The 24,190-nt window shown below is 42.8% G+C and overlaps 1 protein-coding gene across 2 annotated transcripts in view; it reads left to right on the forward strand.

Moving 5' to 3' along the window:
* The first annotated feature begins 13,055 nt into the window (after window positions 1-13,055).
* Window positions 13,056-24,190, forward strand: part of fstl4 (follistatin-like 4) — a 201,017-nt gene continuing 189,882 nt past the window's right edge. The window contains exon 1 of one of the 2 annotated variants that reach the window (XM_034606575.1): window positions 13,056-13,405. The gene's annotated coding sequence lies outside the window, so the exon portion shown is untranslated. The remainder of the gene's footprint in view (window positions 13,406-24,190) is intronic. The other variant, XM_034606574.1, reaches the window with a different exon arrangement.

Raw genomic sequence — 24,190 nt, forward strand, 5'->3', positions numbered from 1 at the left:
TGGCATTTCCACTAAAGGTACAACGCAGCAGTTGTTGTTACTTGAGTACAGGAGGTTGTGTTTACTGGTGGTGCTCACGTAAAGTAAATAAACACAAATGATCCCATGGTCAACATGAAAATTAGCGTCCCACTTGGTGTGAACTCAGCATATCTGTAGCGTGTATTTGTCACTTTACCACAACAACAGGATCATCTTCAACATCTTGGATGAAAACATGCCCCTCCTCTTCATCACTTTGTCCATGTAAGAGTGACTGAGGAGGGAAATGATAGTCAACAGCTTCCAGAGGTTTATACAGGACTTTTAGCACGGGACACATTTTGATTTGACACAGTGGAACAAGCCACTGATAACATTTATAATGGCTTTTGTTGTATTCAAGTGTTTGAGTGAGCCATGTCAGTGTGACAGTGAGACTACATGGTATCAGGACCCTGGATCTGTAGCAGCTAGAGACAGTTAGGACACTGCAGATTTTTTCCTACTGTGACATGTCGAAGCGTCCTCTGTGAAGAAGGAGGCTTCAGCCTGCAATGTCATCATGAAAACGCACTTGTTGACTGTGACCTACATTTTATCTGAAGTTCCGTTCCCTGAACCACAGGAAAAGAAAGAGACTTGATTTGAGCAATTCACTGTTTAGCTCACAAACTTGTTTCTTATTGAGTTACCTCACTACGTAACTCAAATTTAAGTTTCAAATAGATATATATATTAACATTATTTGTCCTGTGGCGTGTCCATTGGCATCAGTGGGAACTTTTCCCAGGTCCAGCATCAGGTCCAGCATGTTACTGCGTTTAAGACAGGTAGTGTTTAGGTAACTGTTGACAGCTTTGCTAATCTATTCACTCTTAACTCTTATACCATAAATAAACAGGTGTACACAGGTTTTTAAAATGCATGTAAACCAACTTAAAGAGGCTATTGATACCTTTCTGTTGCTGGTTCAGGAGTTTTTTGCCTCTCGTGCGTCATGTTCCACATCCCAAATGCTCCAAAAACTGAGGCACTTTTTCTCCCGTCTGTCTGTCCTCACGTTTCCATCACTGCCTATCGCAGCAGATTAAAGCCTATGTCTGCTGCAGAGTAATTTTTCCTGGGAATTAAAGACAAACGCCACATGTTGGTGGGTTTTTCAACCTGTGGAAAAAAGGGTCTTTTTAGTGCCGCTCTCCTCAACCACTTCCACACCTCTGTCCTGCAGCTGGACGCCACCACACCCACCCTCACAGTCACCTTCTCTTATTCCAAACCTGTCAGCTGGTGCCATCGTGTTTTTAAAAAGCAGACAAGACCGTCTGAGCACTGCAAAGCGAATGACATCACGCTGTTTTTATGGGTCTGTTATTGTGGCCACTTTACACGTTTGAACTCATGTTTCCCCTCCTAAAAACCAGAGTCCCTCCACAGAGATTCTAAAAATTATATCTCAGAGAGCATGCAAAGTAAACACCCCGCTGACGCAGGACAAACAGAGGTGGTCAGGCCGAGTGTGGCTTCCGCGATGGAGAAAATCGAAAGTAATTTGGCCCCATTTTGAGAGGATCCCGCAAGTGATATTGAAATGACAAGTCAAAGCGGAACAGTTGCTTTTCATTTTAGCATATTAATTACACCGAGGGAGTGACAGCAACTAATGAGGATCATTGCAGGGACCGATCCCTCTGTGCCAAGCTGGCTCTCGGTCAGCCATAATGACCAAGATTCACATCTACAGTATTGATCGGTCTCCGGGCTGTGGCAGGGCCAACAGTCATTTATAATCCCTCGCTGCCGCCGCTCCTGATCTCTTGCTCCTCTCCGTTAAATTGTTTCGTTCTCTCCGCAATCTGAGAGGGGGGAAAAAAAAAACGGGGATGTTATTATATGATTGCAATTCAAATGTTTTTTTATTTATTTGCATGTCTGCTACAAAGTAGGAATAAAACATCAGAATAGCTGCATTCTCCCAATGGATCATGGAGAGAATGTTAAAAAACCTGGAAGTCTCATGAGTGTAGGAGTGAAAGAACAAAACATCCGCTTCTCTTTTATACTCGTCTTAATTTGTAGTTTGATGTGCAAATCAGAGCGATAATAACAAACAGGAAGATCGTGGTTTACTACATGAGTAAAAAATGCTAATGTTAGTAAAATGTGGAGAATCTTATTTGTCTGAAATAACAGCCACTATTGTTCACACATTACACAGAAATCACACTGCTCCTAACACCAACACATCTTTGTTTCATAGATTGTCCTTAAATATCACAAGACTGTTGAAGGAAATATCTTCTCTAAAAGTACCATTTGCTCAAATCCCCAGCTACAGTGTCTATTTAAAATATATGTGATGGGGTGAAACCTCAATGATGCAAATGTCAGCAGTAATGGGTTGGTTCATGATTTTGTCGCTCGATTTTTCAGTCGAGTTTTGAAAGTGGCTGAGGCCAAGATCGGAGGCAAAGAATCGTGTGAACTCTTAAAAGATGCTATTCAAAAGGTTCACTGACACATGGCTGATTCTAGAGGACTAGATTCTAGCAGGCTTAATATCTAGAAGATCACTACAGCCAATCAGAGCGAGGGGTGAAGGTGATGGAGATACGTGTAGTGGTGACGTTTCCCCAGATTTTCGCACATTGTTTTAATGCAAAGTAAAGAGATTAATTCAGCAAATTTGAGTAAAAGTAAAAAAAATGTAGGTATAATTATTAAAAATTAAGTTATTTTCATTGCATTCTTAATCGAAAAGTTGAGATATACCATGTTTTGCTATTTTAATACGACTGTGATGTGAAATCCAGCGAATTGTTTCACCTCCTCCAGCTTCAGGCATCATTCTCAGGTCAGAATCAGCCGAACTGTCTGTGTATCTACTCGTGTGTGTGTTTGTGATCTAACATATTTTGGAGACCAGACATAGGGGGGGGGGGGGTAGCGTTATGTAGCATGAACTCACAACGACTTAGACTCATGATCAACACCGAGTCATCTAGTGTGAACTGCACCGAGAGCAGACGACTTTGAAAATCAAGTTATCTAAACTTGGCATTAGTCAACGATTTTGTCTCGCAGAGTTTTCCTAATGTTTAATTCATTAAAGATCATATTTAACGACGTCTCAAAAAATGACTTGTATTTTACTTTGACGAGTCAGAAGTTATAGTGCATTAAAACCCAGTTGTTGGTGCAATCTGCTCCTGCAGAAGTCACGGCACTTCAGACTTTATTTATAGCCTTTAAAAGGGGAGAGTTAAAGTTTTCTATCGTGGGTTCTTTCCAGTTCCTAAAAGCGCTGCTGCCAATGTTGCAGCCTGTGCCTCTGCAGCTGGAGAACATGGCTCTCGGCCTGATGCTGGCAGCCGTGTGCTGGCTCTGAGCTGACCCCCGCTCTCTGACAGTTGTGGAGGTATGTTATCACTATTAAATATTTTTGGTATCATTGAAACACGCTCCCTTGGGGCAGCAGAACTCCTTTAAAATATGTAAAAAAAAACTGATATCCTGCTTGTCGGTTTGAGAATTGCTTTTAGTTTTTTATTGATTGGCTTTGCGTGAGCCTGTTATCCGTCTGAACCTTTGATTCATCATGAGCCCACTGGGCCCCGTCGACTGTTGGTCTTTAATTCTAATCCCTGTTGTACTGTCAGCTCTTTGTTCTGTTTGTTTTAGCCCATGGCAGAGATTATTCATTTACTCTAAATAACTTTTTCAGTGTTTATCATTAGTTTATTTTCCCCGCTGACTCCTTTGTTTTGAAAGGCACAACCCTCTGTAAAATCAAATTTGTTCTCTCAAGGCTTAAACGCCCTCCCATGGCTTCTCTCCTCCCTAACATGTGATTATGAACGGAGCAGATTTGATAAGTGCGATAATTAAGAGATCACAGCTCACAGTTGGTTACGCGGAAAAAAACGGCATTGTGAGCATTTTCGTTTCTTTGAAGCAGTCGGCTTTGTGCTGTCTGTTCTGGTCAGAGCTCATTACGACTGATCTTGATCTGACACAAACCCAGAGAAGCCACCGACTGACAGACTGCGAGGCCACCGGGGAGCGTCGGCGTTTCATCTGCTGCTGTAAAGAGCAAAAAGCTTCTGAAGTTATGAGTTTAAATTGCAGTTATTTAACCTCAAAATGCTCTGACAATATGGAAGAATGCTAAATGCCCTCTCTAAATGGAAAGAGGAAACTTAGATGAATCTCACATTTGAATCAGTGTACTGAAACATATTAAAAAAGCTTTAAAAGACTGGATTCACTAAAGTAACATACACTCACCAAGCAACGGACTTGGACATTTGCAGTCAGTGGTGTAGTGCTGCTTGGAGAAGAGGGTACACTCTTATAAACAGTGACATGTAAGACTACTCATGCATATTTAGTTCACCCAGAAATGGAGAAATTGTCTCTAAATTTCTGATTTGCATGAATACTGGCCCAAAGACTTCAGGTTGATGCAACTACATGATGATGCATTTCGTCTATGGGCCAGTAGTCTCTTTTTTTTTTGCGGATCAGTTGATTTTCACCAGTGTCGGCCAGAGTGTGCCAACATTATAAAATTAACATTATTTGTCATGGGGCAGTTTGGAAATAATACTGCATAAATATTACAGTTTGCAAATTTACAAATATTACTATGTAAATGACTTCACTGCATGTTATTATCATAATTTACAAGGTTCTGCCATTAACAAGAGCTCATTTTGGAAATTTTAGTTTTTGTAGTATTTCCTCAGAGGCCGAATTTAGTTGTGTTTTTAATGAGTTTGGTTAATCTGGAGGTCAGGTGAAGGGAAGACAAACACAGATATGACCCGCCCTACTTGGCCTCTGATTGGCTTACTCTGATATTCCTAACTAGCCAATCAGAGGCAGAGTTAGGCGGACAAGGTTTCCGCTGTCTTAGGAAACAATTGGCTTGCAGGACACAAATGAATGATCCGCACAAGAGGCGATTTGGAAGTGGGTGCATGTTATGCTGATTGAAAAGTACCCTGCACTACACTACTTCACTCAGTGAACGTCTGAAAGCAGCTAAAGATGTTTATCTGCTCGCCACAGTTGCGAGTGAGTGATTATCTGAGTCGCCATAGCTTTTCTGTCAGTTCCAGTCCGTCCACTCTCCCCTGACCCCTGTCGTCGAGTCTTATCTCAAACATAACCTGGTCCGGAGCATATGAGGTGTGTTTGTGAAGACAGACACACAGGTAGACGGGTGCAGTGACGGAATTTAAATGGATTAAAATGACAGCACCAGTCTTACAAACAGGCAGATGGACAAGCAGACAACAGGTGACCCCTCGTTCCTGTGAGACGTCAGCAGACGACACCAGGGAAGTGAGGGACAGGTGTATAAGTGGGCAGGGAAGGAGACTGGAAATAAGAGAGAGGTGAGCAGGTGAGTCTGTCCGTCAGGTGACTGGGAGGAAAGTCTGAGGGATACCTGGTGGGCGGATGGAGAGTAACAGGAAACATGGCTGCGAGGAATCGTGACGATTGTGATGGTTGGTCCACAGAAGGCAACTGGGAGCCTGAAGATGAGTCATGACATTATCCACAGTTCTTAAGACACAGCACATAATATCACCAGGGCACATGTACATAGCTAGAAAGGCTTTTATAAAGGATCCACCTACATTCGTCCACACACCCACACTGGCACCGCACATCGGTTTCCCTCGGGCCTCCTCACCATCCACCTCTGCCCGGAATATGTCTTTATATTTGTGTGTTCATCCTCTGCAATGCTGTGCCCTCAGTGTCTGGGATTAACATCTAACTTTGTTTAATGTGCCAAATCCTGTCAGACAGGTCGTGCCTCTGAGGGCATTACACTGCTAAATGAGGGGAACCCACTCACACACCACCGGGACTCATAATCTTAATCGTGACCCTGTTATGGCAGCCGCCCTTGAGGACTGTGGTGCTTCTTTATTTTTTATTTTTTTGTAAATACGTTTCAGGGGGGAAATTCATTTCATTACTCAGTGTTGGGCTGTGACTTTTTTTTGCAGTGACGTCTTTGGATCTCCCAATAACAAATTAAATTCTGTTTCTGTAATTCACTAACCTAGGCTCTCCAAAATATTTTTCATTAAATGAAAAGAGAGCGAACAAGCAAAGGACTTTTAATTAGTCTGGGAGAATTTTATATATTTAATTATTCATAACAGCATAGTGAGAATTACAGGTGTTCATGGAGAGAAGGTTGAAATAAATGTAAGTTTTATGTTTCACGATAAATAAGAACCCAAAACGAAGTTTATTCAATGGAATTTAAATTATTGGTCCCCACTTTATATACATCCATCCATCCACCCACCCATTATCTATACCAAGTATCTTTTAAGGGCTGCACATGTGTGAGTGGTATGCAGTTGAGAGACAGACCTGAACTATTAGGTGAGACAGGGATGGGTTAATGGACAGCACGTGAAAATTAGCTAAATCCACTGGATTGCTTTTAATACTGAAAAGTAAATCTTCCACTGTAAACAAACCCCACTTTAACAAAAAATGACATGGCTTTGACAACTGCTGGGGGCGATTTGTGTTTGCTGGATTAACACAGAGAAAATAAAAACGAGAAAAAGAGGGAAGATTGCAAATGAGGATTAGCAGCCTTTCTAGGTTAATGGGGGCTGTGCACATCAAAAAGCCCAAACAGGATAACGTGTGGAACTGGACGTGATGTCAAAACAGTGTCAGCTGACTGGTGAAAGCAGAGGTGGACTGTATCCCAGATGTTCCTGACCTCACTCACACATCTGAAACATGGACCTCACCCCCTCACATAAACAGTGCAAATTAATGGTGTTTTAAATGGGTTGTATCGAGGTACATTTACACATATATGTACAAACTGACTCCCCGTCATATATTGCGAATATCATATCTTAGATCTTAGAAGAGGGGGGGGTGGTTAGCACCGTCATCTCACAGCACCGTCGCCTCTTAGCCTGGAGGTTGTGAGTTCAAACCTGACAGCCGGCCGGGTACCTTCTGTTTTGAGTTTGCATGTTCTCCACCTGTCTGTGTGAGTTTTCTTTCGGTTCTAAATCGCCTGTAGGTTTGAATGTAAGCAGGTTGTTTGTGTCTGTATGTCAGACTGTGATGGACTGTGACCTGTCCAGGTTGTACCCTGCCCCTTGTCCAATGTCAGGGATGCATCTCAGAAAGGTGGAAGCTGAGTCAAGGGCAGCTTGACAGATGCACGTGTCTGTAGATATAGACGGTCACCTGCTAGAGCTTCCAGGTTTAATCCTGGATGTGCAAAAGTCCAAAACTGCTGCTCTCCATTTGTCAACTGGACACACTTACTCCATAAATAAAAGCAATGAGTAACAGTGGCTGGTGGTCAAGCTAGTTTCCAGAGATGCCTACTGATGCCACAAGTGGGCAGTAAATTTCAAAAATAAATGCAAACTGGCAGCATCACACACTTTATGGGACAGAAATATGTTCTGTATCATCTAATAGGTTCTATTTTTAGCTTTAACAGCTTGTCTTGCTTCCCCTAACAAGTGTTGTACATGGAACAAAGTAAACCTTAAGGATAGAGACATGGAAATGAGTCCAATCGATAAAGGCCTTTTATGAGAAAATAGGCCCCTGTGTTGTAACTATACACGCGTGTTTCATACATGCTCCCGTTCCCTATGTATGTGTCCCAGCCTCTCTCATACTAACAACTCCTCGGAGCAGCTCGCTCCTGCAGGTGTCAGAGGGAGTCAGGGCGGCGGAGCCATCAGGGAGAAATATGGGCTGTAAGCTGGAGCTGTAGCACCATTACCGCCAGCGTCTTACTGCTGCTTTCATCTGTTAGCTCTATCTCAATGGTCATCTGGGGAACCTGGCGGGCCGCGCCGCCATCAAATTGGAGCCGGGCAGGAGGAGGAAACATGGACCATTATACAAGGTGTTTGTGGGGAGGAGGGGGAGGGGGGGGGTTGCAGACCGCCATGGGACCGAGGGTGACAAATGTTGCTCTGTGCATTTATCTGAGTGTGTTTCTAGCTATATGGGTGCATGCACGCATTTCTGTGTGTGTGTGTGTGTGCATGTACTGTATGGTTGTGCGTGTGTGTGTGTGTGTGAGGGAGCAAGAGGCTGCATATCAAATTAAAAAGCCCTGGTTTGTCCACATGATGCGTCAGGACTGGAGGCGACAAAGAGATGTTGTTGTGTTTGTGTGAGCAGACCGTCTCTCTCTCTCTCTCTCTCTCTCTCTCTCTCTCTCTCTTTTCCATTCTATCGCTCTCTCTGTCTCTCTCTCTATACTGTACACGCTTCTGTGACAGCTCCGTTCAAGTGAGTAGCCGACTGGATGAAGTAACTGTTCCTGTTTCTAGTAAAATAATTGCAACTCTGTTTTTCAAGAGTCAGTCGTTTGGCTGTATTCGTGTCTTTGAACAGCGCCCACTCGTTCTGTTCCCCTTTGAGTTTAGTCACCGTCTTGTTATTATGTACTTTTCCTCCTTTAATAAATAACTTACATATTTGCCAGAAACACCTGGCTTTTATGTTTAATGCTGCTATAATAGATAGAGAAAATTAGGAGCGAGAGAGACGGGGAATGATATGAAACAAAGATATGAAACAAAGGTCTCTGGTCAAACAGAGATTTCTTAAAGTGTAATAATAAGTCCTAATGTAACAAGGTGGATGGATTGGGGTTCAGAATGACTCTCAGTTAACATCCTATTACAAATTAAACATCTTTTTATTAACCATAACAATAATCTTTCACTAACCTGAACTAAATGTTTCAGTTGACTACCACCTCTCAAACCTTAATCATATGAATTGGATTATTCCCTTACCTTAACTACACTGCGGTTGCCTTGAGCATATTGCCAAAAGCAAGGAATTATAAAGTCATTAAATTATCATTGACGGTAATTGTGGGGTTTTGCTGAATAATCAACGTTGACATTCTTGTTTGTTAATAGGAATGTGTGTGTGAAGTCGTATTCACACAATTTGTTCTATTCATTTTTAAATGCTCAGAAAGTGGTGTAGAATGAGAGTCTTGATGTCTTCTACTGTAAGTGATGTAGACTCGCGCGCGTGTGTGTGTGTGTGTGTGTGTGTGTGTGTGTGTGTGTGCGTGTGTGTGTGTGTGTGTGAAGCACATCAATACTTGCAGTGACGACCTGGTGGGAACGGACATAAAGAAGAGTTATGGTTCTGTCGCCTGGTGTTTCCGTCTCTGAGGGAGCAGCTAGGTGAGAGAGGCCTTTTAGTGCTGACACATGCCTGAGTGCCTTTAAGGTTGAGAGGAGAAGATCTGCCGGTTCTGATGTATGATTCCAGAACCAACACTCCTGAGCAAATGACGGCGGCGATAATGATGACTGCTGTAGATGCTCAATCCCCGCGTGCTGAAACTCACTTTGACCGGCCCTGGACGTGGCTGTGGGTAAATTGCACACGCTGTTCCTGTTGTGATGCAACGCACGGGCTGACGTCCACACGAGCCCCTTGGGGGTCGATTCATATTTGCACCATTTAGGTGTGATTGATTTGCCACTCAGGGAACGCCTACAGTAGTCTGAGATCGTCTCTCTGCATTGCCCAGAGAGCTGTTGGTTTTATGAATAGATCTGATATGCATTCGTCAATAATATGGATCTGAACATTTCCACCGCAATGGCCCAGAGACGGGCTCAGAGATGTGTGTTTGTTCGCACCTTTCCGTGTGTCTATGTGCGTGCTCTGAAGTTGCCCTTGTGGAAAAGTAAGAGAGCTCTTCTTCTATTTTTAATTAGGAAAACAAATCCACATATCATGGCATTGTTGTGCATTTTACTACCTAATAAAAGCGGGTCAGTGACACATTTTGGGCCTCAATCCTTTTAAAAAAAATACTGTGTATGAGTGTTAAATAGGAGTATAAATATGAGTTGTGCTTTACTGTAAAAAATAAGGTGAGTGGTCTTGAACATAGCAGATTTCAGGGTGGAAACACATTTAGGCGGTGTTTTCACCACAATTATGATCGTGATTTAACTTTGATTTAATAAAGAAACGGCTTTACCTCATCATGGTTAATCTCAGGGTACGAGTACAGCAATAGGTGTTCTCATTCCAAAGTCACAAATTGCAGTATTTTTTTGCTGGATAGGCTCGCCAAGTTTTGAAGGTTAGTATTGGAAGATTAGAATTTTTATAAGATGAAAAACATCATCGGAATATGCTGAGATATTCAGATCTGACATTTTATTTTTGCAAAAAACTAGATGTTGTGCTCGGTTTGTCACACACTTCTTGCATCTTGCATAGATAAAATCATTATTTCACTTCTGCACTTGTGCTGTGCAAAGAAAGAACCAGCACCGTATGCACAATGCATCAGGACATGTGACCATATGTCTTTGTGTGTGTGTGCATGGGCGTGCCTGCCTATGTGTGGGAACATCTGTAGAGCCGAAACCCTCATGCAACCCCACAGAAACCAAGTGTAACATGGTTTTGAATATGCATTGGTCAGATCACTGAAAGCTGTAAGTTCAAATACTACAGATTACCCAACAACCCAATGCATTGGAGCAGCCGCGGCATAACAAGTGACACTCGAGCAGCCAATAACTGAACACGTATCTAGCAGAAAGTGTTGTCTTTTATAATTGTTGAAGGTGGTTAAAGAGTATTTCATGATATTTCTATTGAGAGGTGACGTTATTCAGCCTAAAATATATTTTTCATGTTTTAATGTTTTGCAGTTTACATACTTAAAGGTCAGGTTTATATGTCTGCAGCTCACTTTAAACAGATCTCACCTCTTCTTCTTGGTTCCCCCCCAACGGCCATTTCAATTGACTTCTCTTCCCCCCCCCAATCTTTGCAGTGTGTCCAATTAAGAAGAAAGCCCTGAAGAACTTTGTAAAATACAACAGAAAAAACAACTATCATTCTTTCAGTTGCCAATGAAAAGATAAAGACACGTTGATGTTTGCCTGTAACCAGATTATTTGTTTGAATTGGCTCATGTTGGGGCAATATGGGCATGACTTCTACTTTCTTTCTTTCTTTCTTTCTTTCTTTCTTTCTTTCTTTCTTTCTTTCTTTCTTTCTTTCTTTCCTTCCTTCCTTCCTTCCTTCCTTCCACGTATTGCAAGTCCATGATTAAAGTTCCCTTCTTTACTTATTTTTCATTCCCCTTTCTTCCCCCCACCCTGTTCGCTTCTTTGTCTTTGCTTCTTATTTTCTTTTTTCCAGTCGTCTTTTTTTTTTTTTCAACCTCTTGATAAATGTTACATTGAGCATAAATGTTTCAGTGCCACATGCAATTTTCATGGGGACTCCAACATTCACGTGTCTATTCGATATAGGCTACAGTGTGTAGGCCTAATTGTGCCACGCGCAGTTAAAGCACGTCCCAGTTTAATCCAAAGGGATAAGGAGGAGAAAGAGAAAGAGAGAGAGAGAGAGAGAGAGAGAGAGAGAGAGAGAGAGAGAGAGAGAGAGAGAAAGAGAGAGACAGTATGTTTGATGCACATTTCTGGATAAGTGTCAGGAATTAAAGACTCTATAATTCCCAAATGATTCACTGTAGCTACAATAAATTTGTTCTGTAAAGTGGAACGTCATGCGTGTGTTTAACACTTGAATAACAACTCAATGTAACCAGATATTATTTATGTACACTTGCTCGTCTGTGTTTCTGATGTTACTACCTGTCCTGTGCATGTGTGTGCCGGTGACGTTGTGTTTGGGATACAACCCACAGTGGTGGCATGACGCAGCTCCTGCAGGGTCTGAGTGGAAAACAAACCATGGAAAACACAATAAAATATGCATGTGATACTTTTAACAACATTTGACTGTTTGGCGTTCTCGCTGGATGACTGCGGCGTGCAGCCACATCCCTTTTATCACTTCTCTCACACAACACAGTGTAATTTGTAAATGTTAATCGGCAGACTAATAATAGTGAATATCTTTATTTTTAGTGGCAAGTAAGTGTTTTATAGAAAATTCTGGATTTTATACAAGTGTCTGTATCGAATGGCGAACCTTAGTCGCTGCACTTGATTTAATTGTTGTTAGGAACTGATTTGCATTTAAACTGTAGGCTGATAATGTATTTTATCCCTTTTTATACAGGTATTGTCAGCAATGACGGAGCAAAGGCAAAGTGGGCTCATGCCCTCGAGCCATTAGGGCCCTTGGTCTTAAAACGTGTTCATTAGATGCTGTTTTTTAATGTGTTAAATTTGATTTTGTTTTTGAAATATTGGATTTAATGTGATTTTGAAAGTTTTGCATGATTATGAGATAGTTTAAAAGTTTAGCAGATGAATTCATGTGATGTTACAATGCATACTTTGCAGTAAGACGCTTCCTGTCCATCTAGCATGTCAAAATAATGCATATCTTCTCAAAGTGATATATGCTTTGTGAATTTAGGATGCCATTGGTGCGAGTGGGAGAGTGGGTAGGGCCATGCAATCCCCAAACCCACAACTGTCACAACTTTGTGCAATTACCTCGCATTAGATATCCACTCATAGCCCATCTGGGTTCAGGTGAATGAGCTGCATTCTGCCCCTTGCATCCCCCCCCCCCCCCCTCAGTGATTTAAAATATTTGTTATGTGATGTTTTTCATAATTCACCTTATTGTTTTAATCAAGTCCTTGTTGTGTTGCTTTTATTTAGTAACTCTTTGTTGCGTTGTGTTTATTCGCTGAATCTGAATGTCACCTTTCTCTCGTGTCTCTCCTGAAAATGATATTGAAAATCCTGATGAGACTGCCTGATTAAATAAAGAAATTAAATTACAACCTAATGATATTGGGCTAAATAATCCATATCAGACTAATCTAAAACTGAAATATATCACGAACCCATGGATTAAGAAAGGAAAGAAGTACAACATCTGCAAACTACAAATCTTAAGAATTCTTAGATTCCTCCAATGTCAGGATATTGTTTTTTCCTGCCAGTGTTGCACGCACACATGCCACTACACACACACACACACACACACACACACACACACACACACACAGGTGTCGCTTTCCAGTGCGATGAATCTGCAGATGCAGCCTCACCGCATTCGGCGTGCAGCGGCTGACGTCAGGAGGGGAGCGGAGTGAGGGGAGTTGAAATAGGGCAGAGCAGGAGCGCAGCGCGGAGAGAGGAACCAGCCGGAGGATGGCAAGCCGCTGCTGAGAGTTGGGACGCGCCACATACCAGTCGCTACTACTAACTGCAGCTGCTCGCTCCTGATCCAACCAGCCCGTGATCAACCTGAACCCTTTTTTCTAAAATAATCCCGCCGAGCCGCACCAGAGCAGTGGAACTAAAGGAGCGCAGTTTGGACGCGTCGCTGCGAGGACATCTCTGGCATTTCTGCACGAATTCCCCCTTTTTTTTCCTCTCTGTCCTTCTGCCTCAGAATAACACAGGTAAGGTGCAAGCTGTATTGACTTATGCGCAATAAGGGCTCCAGCGCTGCGTAAAGGCGTCTTTTCCTTGGGTTTATTTTTGTAAGTTTGGTGGTGTTGGGTGCATGGAGCTGCTTTGCGTGCATGAGGAGTGCGAGTGCACGGGAACTGTGCAGCGGCGTGCTTTCATTTTGAATTAGTTTGTGAGTGTAGCAGGGCAGGGATGCATCAATGAGAGAGACGGAGATGCCTCAGTGGATGATACAGTAGATGCGTGAGGTGCAGCCGCGCAGCGCACGCAGGGCGATGTCAGTGACAATCTGTGACAGTGTTTAACTACACTGCCGCGTCTATTGTCTGGCGCAACACGGGGCTGTGATTAATCATTCAATAGGACCAGATGCCAGGTTCGGTATAACCTCATATAACCGCGCAGGGGCTCTATCTGCCCTGCTCGAAGACAACAGGGTGTACGGTGTTTGATAAATGGCTCCAGGAGGACTCACTCCTCTGCCCGGATGCGCCAGGTTTGCTCAGGCAGCAGAGGGACTGAAACGATAACACAGTCAGACACGCACATCCTTCCCTCTCTGGGCTGCCTGGCACATCCCCCCCACCCCCCCTGCCACTTTCACCTGTTCTCCTCCTGGTCCTTCCCGATCCCAATGTCTTTGGCGAGGGGAAGACTTCATCTCCCTCATCATGCAACTCTCCAGAATAAGAGAAAGATAAGAGAGGAGAGGAGAGGAGGGAGAGAGGGGGGGGGGGGGTGCCTCTAAACAAGATGAGATTTTCCTCTCTGATTGTGTTAAATGAGCCTCCTCAGCTTACTCTCTCTCTCTCTCTCTCGTGGGGGAAATCCTCTCAGCGTCGCCCGGAGAGCTGCGTGGCGCGGCGGCGGCGGCGGAGCCCGCGTGGCGGCCAGCGGAGTGGGAAATGAGGCGCCGGAGCTCTCCGCGGTGCTGAAAGCGCTCCAGCCTCCCTCGCGCCCCACGCAGCCTCCGTTTTGGTTGCTTGTTGGTGGGTTTCCTGTTCTGACCTGGAGCCAGATGTGGAGCCAACATCCAGCTGCGGACTCGTGGCCATTCATCACTGTGCTATCCGTTAAAAAAAAAAAAAACTGGTTGTAAATCTCACGCAGCAGCTCTACACTCAGGCGCGTTTAATCCAACACATACGTACATACAACATGGCACACACGCAGCGACCTGGATCAATATCTCCCCTTCCCTCCTGACTGGGAATATTAATGGCAATTGGACCTGTTTGCACTGGGACCTCTGGTCTGAACTTGTAATTTATAGTGACAGAGAAATTATTCAGATCGTTTTAACAGCCACAGTTTGTTAATTTATTTAAAGTGAGTGTCACAAAAATGTTGCTGTGTTTGTCTGGCAACACACTTTTTATTATCTTGCACAGATGATATCATTATTTCACTATACTCTATTGTACCTGTGTTGCATAAAGACAGAATCAGCACCTCATGCCACACACGGTTTACCACATGTCTCAAACTGTAGTACCGAAACATTCGTGCTAGAAACCAACATGGGCTTGAATATGTGGTCGGATCACTCACAGATAAGAGTTTAAATAATATATTTGGTTGACTTTTTAGTGTGCTGTTCATTGACAGACTACCCAACAATGTCAGTGAAAGTATATTAGCTATTCACAGCTTCTAATTGAGCAATATATAAAAAATGTCCCAGCAACTGCACAAAACCGTCATTCTTTGCATTGTAACACATACAAATACACAGGCAGGTGCAACATACAAGATTTCTGGTTGAAAATGTTTAAATGTATGCTCATGGATTCATTGACCTTGGATTCAACAGTTGGCTTCATTGTGTTTGTCCAACCTGACTCCGTTAAACTGACTGTAAAGGCGAGAGAACAGGAGTGAAGCCTTTTTTTCTAATAACCACTAAGTTTATAGCACTTGACTGCAATTTAAATATGGTTGAGAAAAAAAATGAGACCTTATATTATTTCAATAGTAAAATATTAATACTTGATTTAAAATCATTTCCCTGCGCAATAGGTTCAGTGATTTAAGAGATGTGGAGAATGAATCACATTTCTTTATGGCCATTATTATGATAAGTAAAGATTCTTTATATTACGTGAAATATATGCTCAAAATCCAGAACTGTTCCGGGGCACTGATGATGCAAATGCAGTGGTTTTTATTTTAATGCTTATAAGTTGGCTATCTTTGTTTCTAAATCTTGGAAAAAGAAAGTCAGGATGGTTTATTTGAATACTATTTTTAATGATACTGCTACTGTTGATTTTTCCTAAATAATGGCGTCTTGTATAAGCACATGTGACACATTAATTAAAAAAGCCAATCAATCAATCATATTAATAATAGAAATGGTGGCTAAGAAATCACAGAGAAAGTCCTGCCTTTTCTTCAGAGAGAGGGGGCAACGTCATGTCCTCCACCCTTCAGAGCAGCTTTCCAGCCAGCCCCAGGGTCACAGTCAGCGGGTTGAGAAATAATGATGTAGCCCAGAATAGTGACTCAGTCGGGCTTATTGCACTTTGCAATCTGGCGCGTAACTTATTAGCTGTCTCACGGAGAGCCATTACAGCGCGGTGTCCAGCAGATTATGGCTGGTTGTTGTGCTTCAGAGACGGTCTAATAGTGGGATGACTCACACAGGTTGTTACTGAAGACACACTGGCATATAGCCACGTTGGTGCATTCGAGCACACACACACACACACACACACACACACACACACACACACACACACACACACACACACACACACACACACACACATATACATATCTAATATATACACACTCTCCACTGTAACATTTGAGTCATGAGAGTTGAATCGGCCCTCTGGGGTGCCCTCCTCCTGCTAAGCAATTAAACCCTGCAGAAGCCGGTGTGTGTGAATGTATGTGTGCAGAGTGTCATGTATGGTGGTTGGGTGAAGCGAAAAAAAAAAAGTCACGTATGGCTCTAAGGGTCTAATCTTCTGCTGTGTAACCAGGCTGAGGACGAGTTATTGCATCCCTCCACTTCCAGACCCACACAATGGGATATTCTCAGTCAGTCTATTTAACAACGTCTCCGGAATGGATTTAACAACGTCAACATAAGCATGTAATTGACTTTTTGAGTGACGCTGGCCCACTATATATAAAGCACCAGCCAGTTCTATCTCTGATAAGCTGTTGAACAGTGTCAATACTGCTGTTGTGTTGTGGTTGTTAAGTTCTCAATGGATAATTGGATTGTGAGATGCCAGCAGTCTTTGTCGCTTGTCGTGTTGCTGTTTAATCAGCACAGACGCAGTTTGCAGATTGAACAGTGTGTGCGTGTCTGTACATTACACAATTGTTCTGCCCCAAACTTTGATTTCAAATCACTTTTGATAATTTAATGAATTTGATGCTTTATCGATCCATGTAGATGTTGTCTCTTCGCCGCACGAGGACCAGAGGTCAGTCTCAGTGACAGGACAGCGGGTCGCAGTTCAGTGTCTTGCTCCGGGACTTTTTCGGCTCAGTGAACGCTCGCTGAGGCAGGAGAGGGGGGGGGGGGGGGGGGGGGGGGGGATGCACTCACTCTCTACCCACTTGACTTCTCTGCTGCTGCTGCTGCTGCTCACGTTCCTAAATATTGGAAAAGAGCGAATCCTGAGTGTGGCAGATAGATGCATGAAAACATTCACCACTTACTTCTGTGCTTCTTCAATACAAAACCAGAGCAAGTAGCACACACACTGTAAATGTAGCAATCAGCAATATCCTGCATGCTGCTGTTTTTTTACTACCATGATATTGAAGTATTGGTCCAAATAAAGAGGAAGACTCTGAAGTTGGTTCATGCCGTAAAGAATTGTACGTCAAAGGTGTTTCTGAGACACGTTTCATCTTATTTGTTGAAATCCTCTTCACATCCTGATCATCAATAGATACAAAAGACGGTGCCTGTTTCACTGGCGTCATGTCTGTCACTGACCAACCTGCCTGCCCGCTGTGCCCAGTACTCTCACTGCACATGACCGGAGTCTTCAGTCAAAGAGGCGTACATCGCTGAAGCAGAGACGAGAGCCAGAACTTAGCAAACGAGTCGCTAGTCTTGCGGCAGTTTTCAGACAGCGTGTGTTTGGGTGTTTTATGGGTGTAGCTTTGCCGAGAGGGCTGATGGGAGGAGGAGGTGAGACGTATCGGTTGCATATTTTCAAAATGTAGCCTGCTCTTGCTATAGCTTTTGCAGGATTAACAACCTTACAATAGTTCCGCAGACGTGTGGGTTAATGTATGTTGATTCACATCTGTTGGAGAGAAAGTAGGCTGCAGGACAGAGAAGGATTCTGTCAAGCAAATTTTATTTCATTTTGCACACATGGAACAGAAGTTAAACCCAAAAGTGCTTTGTCCTGAAAATCTTAAATTCATAAATGATCGAGCAAGTTTTTTGTAAAATTCCCCAAAGCACATCAATTATTATTACTGCGATAGATGTTCGGGACAGCTGTGGTTGAGGGGGTAGAGCGGATCATCCACTAATCGGAAAGCCAGTTGTTCAATCCCCGTCAACTCCAGTCGGCATGTCAAAGTGTCCTTGGGCACGACCCTGATTGCCCCTGATGGCTGTGCTCTCAGTGTGCGAGTGAGAGAAGGACTTTAGAAGTGTTGCATGAATGTGATGTGCAGAGTGAGTGGTTGTAGAAAGTGCTACATAAATCCATTTACCATTTTATTTCAGAGTTTCAGCTTTGAACAGATGCAAACCCTCGAGCATTATATGTAGAATAATGGTTCTTTTCTTTTCTTGGCGTAGACGTGACGATGTCCTTTTTTATATATTCAACGCTGGCACACAAAAGCGCCCACATATGTTAGAGCCCGAGATGACAACTCCGTGTTACATTTAATTAGAATAAATGAAATTTGTCATATCAGTTATAATGTCCCACTCGTCACCAGTTTAATTGCTTGGCATCTCGTCGCCGGGCCCCCATGCAGAGCTTGTCTAATCAGGAGCAGGATTTATTTCCACACAACAAAGCTATCCCCTTGGGTAAACCAAACCCACTTGCTTCCCCTTCTTCTTCTTTTTTTAACGCCTGGTGACTTTGATTTGTTCGGCTTTGCGCATTTTCCAAAGAATTATAATGAGCCGTACTCCAAACATAGGCAAACCTGCACTACAGATGGTGAGTCACACTCGTACGGGCCGGCTCCTTGTTTCGCTATACACTCACGCACTCACACTTCTGATGGGGCTGACAAGATTAGTTTTAAATTGATCTGATGAAACTCTTCCTCATGGGTTTAGCGGGGTGCACTTACACACACACACACACATACACACACACTGAGAAACCTAACCCTGATGACAACGGGAAACACTTAATGGGACCGAAGCAGAAACAGAGGACTATTAGAAACTTGCTCCCTTAGATCCTGCGCTGCTTTCATTCCACAGTCGCCTCACCCGATAGGTCCCCTGTACTCCCTGCAGAGCGCGGGGCCGCGAAAATACAGGGCAGCGCGGTTCACTTGGAATTCCGATCACTAATGTTGAACTTCTAGAAATGACCTTTCCCGCTGCATCTCATATGAACGCGGCAGCTGAGCTCGGAGCTCCGGCTGCCGCGGCTCTGAGCAAATAGTGCTCGCCGCCTCCTTTGCCTGAACGCGGGAAACTGACGAAAGAGTCAGCAGAGAGGGAGAAATGCGCAGAGGGGTTATGGAAAGGTTGCCTGGCATATCTGTTTTTCTGCAGTGAAATTTCGCCACCAGTCTGCACGTCGCTTTCATGCAGTCACTCCTCACTGGGCCCGATTGAAATAATCGTTTTGCTGTTGTTATCTCGCGTTTGAAAAGGGTCTCGAAATGTTGCCTCTCCCATTGTAGTAGGCAAACACTTTGTCTAATTCCTCCTGTTCCTTGAAAACAGTCGGTTCAAGTGGAGAAAGGTTAAGTGCCAGTCATTAACGATCAGCTTCCTTTGTAATGAAAATAGATTGTTGCTGATGCGAAAAGGAGAGCAGCGGATATATGAAGATACTTAGCAATAGCAGACTTCAGAAATGCTAACCGGCGGTGAAAGGTTAAACATTTCAAGCAGGGTTTAAAAGCTCCACTTGGAGGTTTTTACCTCTTGCAAACTCCTCTGCTGGTAAATCCCAGTTCTGAATCAATGTGAGGTTGAAGCTTTGATGGAGCTGCAGTAGTAAAAAAAAAAAACAAGGCAATCACCAGGGCTTAGTGTGACGGCGTGTCAACAAAGCTAAACAAGCCCACAAAACATTCCCCCCTGTGAACATTAATAACTTAATAACTAACTGCCGAAGTGCTTACGAGGGAAATGCATCAACTTGGGATCCGTAGAGATCATTTGTTTCCTTGAAATCAGTGAGCGTTCAGGGCAACATCGATAAAGGAAACAAGGGATTCGACAATAATTCGCTGAAGTACACTGATATTTCACAATGTTACATTAGCAACCCCGTCTCCTGTAAATTATGTTTGTGTTCAACTACACTGTAACAACAGATGCGGAATGCAAACGCATGACCGCATTATGTTCAGAGGCAATGTTAATGTTGAACAAATGAAGCTGAACGTTTATTAATGGAAGTACAAAGTGGTTAAGGTGAACAAAATAAGTCTGAGACACCAGAGATCGAGGATTACATCCATTGTTTCTGTGGCAACACGAGAGCTTTGGCTGAGACCTTTACCCTCAGCTTGACCAAGTGCTGTGAGTTCCTTAACAACCACAACAAGGTTTAATAATCCTCCAGTCTATGGGGCCAAATGCTATTTTTGTGTGTGTGGATAGTTGTGTAACTGTATCTCGATCCATGTGTGCATCATCAAATCTATAAATGTGTAAAATAATCCGTGCTAATGTGCTAAGATCTGCAAATGTGCATTTTGTGTACATATTCACAGATTTGCATGTTTAACACATGTAAAAATCTCAATACATCTACATACAATCTGACACATATTTCACATTTGCAGGTTTGAAAATGTGAATCTACACTAACAGTTTACAGATTCCTGTACCCATTCACAAATCTCTTTTTTATTTATATTTTGCACATTTACAAATCTGATTATGCACACTTACAGTTACACAACTCACACACACACATAATTAATATTGCAAGAGGAAGTTGTACTACAAGACTGGATATTTTGGCTAAAATAAAAACATTTTCTTTGAACATTTATTTGATAAGTTCAGTATTAACGTATTTGCGACTTCCCAAAAATGTGAATTGACAACGTATCCTCTTTATGTTAATAGAAAACACGATCCAGTGTTTGTTTTGTGCTAAAGGTGTTTGCTGTTGCTGTTGCTGTTGTGTAGAAATGTATTTTTTAGGAGAATTAGATTGAATATGAAAGTTGGATCTTCTTCCACTTTACATGCGTTGATTTGTGGCTTATTAAGCCATTTGTTAGGCCTCGGACAACAACCATCCATTTTTTTACTGGTTCTAGTAGTTCAGTGATGATGATACATACAAACCTATATTTTGTTTCTCCACAAAGTGCCTCTGGAAAGCTATTTATATTTTACAAGATGTCTTTCTCTTTACTACCAACCCAGACCTCTTTCATGTAGTTTGCTATCATTTTGCCGATGCTCTATAATTAGCAGCTGCAGTCCTGTTAACCAGGCAGATCAGCCTGTCATAGCACCGCAGTTCCTCTTGATATCTTTATCTTTTTTATTTGCATCGCACGTCGTACAGGCTGCAGGGGAGTTCAGGAAGTCATTGCCAGCGTGAGTGTGTCTTTCAGCCACACATGACTTGCAGGATGTGGGTTTTAACACCAAGGAGCTGCAGATCCGGTCACGCAAAAATGTCAAAAAGTCACTGTTGAGTTAGAATGGAAAACAGGGAATAGAGAAGAAGAAGCTTCCTGTTCCTCTGTTTTCTCTCTCTCGTCTTGAAATGGGGTCTTATTATACCTAACGGCCTGAAGCTCTGCCTCTTCATACGGACGGAAAGTGGCAAAGAGTGAGTGTCGGCCAATAATTAATCCTGAGGTAACGCACAAGAAGCCGAGCTGATAAGGGATACGTGGTCGTCCAAAGCCCAACAACCTGGATTGTTTTCTTTTCCGAGGTCCCTGCGCCGTTTCGTGGGCGGCCGACTCATTCTTTCGCTCTCTCTGCAGGCTGAATTTCAGCACAATCTGAAAAGGCACGTGTGCAGCTGTTCCTCTGCAAAAAATGAATGTATTAACTTCTCTATCACCGCTGCCATATGTTTTTTGTCACATGTTGTAATTGCTCTAATGGGCTCCTCATTGTTTTTCTCACATTGTTTTGTCCGCTGTTTGTTATTTCCTCGCTTTTGTGTGGCTCTCTGGCTTATGCCTGAGCTTCATTGTGTCTTTTCTTTCTCAGACAAATTGCTCCACTTTTACCCTTCTCTCAATTTGTGTGATTTCTTCCCCCCCATTTACAGCCAATTTCCCATCGAGCAGACTTATGCTCTTGGAGGCTATTGCACATTTGTATACATTAAAGGGATATACCAGTGTTCCCACAGATCAAATACACTTACACTCGTTGGTCTCATTGAAGGAAGTTGCTAGTGTCCATTCATTTTATAATATGAGCAGCCTGAAAGGATAACTTCGGCAACATTTAGTGTCTCTCTGACAAATCTAATGAAGACCAACACAAAAACAGATCACCATAACTTTCCAATACTGTCTGTGGATCCACTGTCTGTGCCATAGATCTCCATTGTCGTCCAAATTCTATTAAAAACACATCACTGAGCCACACTCCCACACAGGGCGACACATTCCTGCATTACCATGAACACACATTGTACTTTATTTGTAGTCAGTCCCTCATGCACCACCTTGCTGCTGGAATAACAGTGCACTAAGTCAGTGGCTGCAAAAAGCCCTAAACAAATGCTCTGTTTACTCCTGTGTGAGTAATGTTTGAGGAAAAAAACTTCAGTTTCCAGCTGTTTTAGGAAACAACTGAGAATATATTTAAGAAAATGAAAATGTGATGAAAATCGCACAAGCTCCATCAGACAGCTCAACCCCGAGCCGGCTGCTGCACTTACCTGATGCACTCATCGCTCACTTCAACACATTTCCAACTTACCTGATCATTGCGGTGTACTTAAACTGCCACTGCCTCTGCTCGTTTATTTACTATACATGTCTGCTGACACCACTCACCTGAAATCTGTGCCTCCGCCGCAGAATGCCAAAAGCCTCAGCTCCACCCGGGGCATCCACCCAACGCTCAGTCTACTCTCTCCTCGGGAGCAGGATAAGGTCACAGCGCAGACACCGAAAATGAATGTCGGACATTTTCTACATTTACATAATGATTATGTCTGCGTGAGTTGGCTGAGTAGAATATATTTATGACACATGTCACGTGACAGAGGTCATAAATGTGGATCTGTGACAGAGCCACTATCAGGAAGTGGAGAGGAGGATTGCTGAAATGAGTTCAACCTCAGCACACAGATAAAGGCTGATATATCTGCTCTCTATTCCCATTCGTATTCCTACTACTAGTGCAACGCCCGTTATAAACTTGCCTGTTTGGAACGATCTGTTCTCTTGACCTGTGTTAGTGCTCCAGAGCTACTTGAGAAGTATTCCTTGTCATTAGCGAGCCCTCCTCTAGCACCCCTACAATATACTGTCACTGTTTTTATTGTTTGTGTGCTGGACGTTGTTATAAAAAGTCTGGTGCAGAGTAAAGTTAGAAAACTTTATCCTACCTGCTTTATCTGCAATGGAGATTTTATCGTCAATGTTTAACATAAATTGAAACAGGATTTGTTTTATTATAGTTCACGTGTCTGGGCACGTTTCAATAATTGACTTAACTGATCCATTCATCCATTACACGTCTATTATTTCAGAGGTCTGTGAAGCAATCGACACAATCATCAGACTCAAGATCACAACCTTTCAAAATAAAAGTTCCATATATAGTTTTGCAGCAACAAAACAACTGTGTTTAACTTTTTGGGCAAATTGCTTCAGAGGAAGTGATTCTATGAATGTTAATGGGTCATGACAGAAACCAGAACCTGTGGCACCCTTGAATGTCTGTCTCAGTCCGATATGGTGAAACAAAAATGATCAGATTATCAAAATGATTGCACCTAGTTTCTAACTGCACTTTTATGGACCTGTTAGAATATACATGCAAAGCGTGAAGCTGATAAGATGATCGCTTCGTTAGATGTGCACTCCACATACACACTGTTAACCTTTGCTGTATCGGTGCAGCTAAATAACACAAAAGTAAAAATACAATTAAACCACTTTACAATTAGTTTCCGCAATTTGCATGGCATGCACCGACAGACGGATGGATGATCATTACTTCGATCTTTTCTTCATTTGTCGATCGGAGTAACATTTTAACAACGATCGATCTGTGTCAGCTTTTATCAGATGCACCGTCATCCCCATGTCAACGTTCTATGGGAGCATGAGCCCTTTACACTCCACTGACAGCTCATAACCTTATCTTTCTACACTACTGTGCCGTATTAATCCCCTTTGGGAAACACCACTCCAGAGCATCCTGAGATTTATCACATTTCTTGTCATAAAAATAAATAAATAAACAGTGTAAAAAATAAAAAAATAAAAACCCTGAGAGGATGCATCTCCTCTTCACCTGGAGTGTCTGGGAGATAACTAGGGTTAGGACGTGTGATCCTGATGCCGAGTTGACAGACAGACTGACACCCCTGCGAGTCCTCGGTATCTTCCCCAACCACACGGTAATAAGAGTG

The sequence above is a fragment of the Hippoglossus hippoglossus genome, chromosome 14 (genome assembly GCF_009819705.1).
Source record: "Hippoglossus hippoglossus isolate fHipHip1 chromosome 14, fHipHip1.pri, whole genome shotgun sequence".
Taxonomy (NCBI): domain Eukaryota; kingdom Metazoa; phylum Chordata; class Actinopteri; order Pleuronectiformes; family Pleuronectidae; genus Hippoglossus; species Hippoglossus hippoglossus.